This window comes from Octopus bimaculoides, chromosome 14 (genome assembly GCF_001194135.2).
Source record: "Octopus bimaculoides isolate UCB-OBI-ISO-001 chromosome 14, ASM119413v2, whole genome shotgun sequence".
Taxonomy (NCBI): domain Eukaryota; kingdom Metazoa; phylum Mollusca; class Cephalopoda; order Octopoda; family Octopodidae; genus Octopus; species Octopus bimaculoides.
This window is the reverse complement of record NC_068994.1, coordinates 44,455,516-44,456,629: the sequence shown is the minus strand read 5'-3', so window position 1 is coordinate 44,456,629 and position 1,114 is coordinate 44,455,516. Positions and strand designations below refer to the sequence as shown.

The 1,114-nt window shown below is 32.0% G+C and overlaps 1 protein-coding gene across 1 annotated transcript in view; it reads left to right on the top strand.

Annotated features, from left to right (window-relative positions):
• The window catches only part of LOC106872895 (protocadherin beta-15), a 178,625-nt gene that overhangs the window by 5,063 nt on the left and 172,448 nt on the right, over nt 1-1,114 (top strand). The window lies entirely within an intron of this gene.

Below are 1,114 nucleotides of genomic sequence, written 5' to 3'. Positions count from 1 at the left end.
ATATATATATATATATATATATATATATATATATATATATATATATATATATATACACACACATATAGATTAATAGATAGACAGATATGTAGATAGATATGATTGTGCATATATGGTGTTGAGTCTGATATAACTCATAACCTGTATGGGTTATACCAGAAATGGCACGTGTGAATATATGTTTGATAAATGTGTAATTCAAGCATTTCACATTTTAAAAATATGTGTTGTGTTTGATAGATTTTTAATATGTGTACCTATATACTGGGCAACTGTGTACTGGTATGTTTGATGAACGACTGTCTGTTTGTTTGACACCATTTTGACTGATGATATCCTTTATTGTATTGTATTGTATTGTATGATATGTTGGATGTATTGAAATAAATGTCGGCCTATATGTTTAATAAATGGGTGCCTATGTATTTGACATAGTTAAGCTCAAGCCATTGAAGAAGCCTGTACCTGGCTGTTTACTGCTAGAAATAACAGCTGCATATATCTCATATCACATCCAAGCTTCTTAGATACAAAAAAAAAAGGGACACCTTGTATAATGTGATTCTAGGTTTGTTGCATACAGGAGAAAGCAAAAAAAGACAGGCTGGTCATGGTTGGAATGTCTTTGATCATGTGTCTGCACAATCAAGGTTGTTCTGGGGCTAGGCAATGGCAACAACACCAGCATAGTTAAAATATGTGTAGGGCGTATGTGTATGCATTAGTAGCATAATAGTTCAATGGGAATTAGTAATGCCTTATATATATGGTTTAAGACTATAACATTAGTCTCTCTCTCTCTCTCTCTCTCTCTCTCTCTCTCTCTCTCTCTCTCTCACTCCATCTCTTTCTCTCTCTCTCTTGCCATGTATAAAACCCTATCTATCAATTTGTGACTGCGGTACTTGTATGCAAACATGTATAGATCTCCCTAACATACAATACAACAGTTGCACATGTAAATCATATCTAGTGAGGAGTTCATATTTTCAAATATACACCCCGATAATAGAATAGATTTTCCAACTAATTCATACATACACACACACATATGTTTTTATATATATATATACATATATATATATATATATATATGTATATACACATACACACA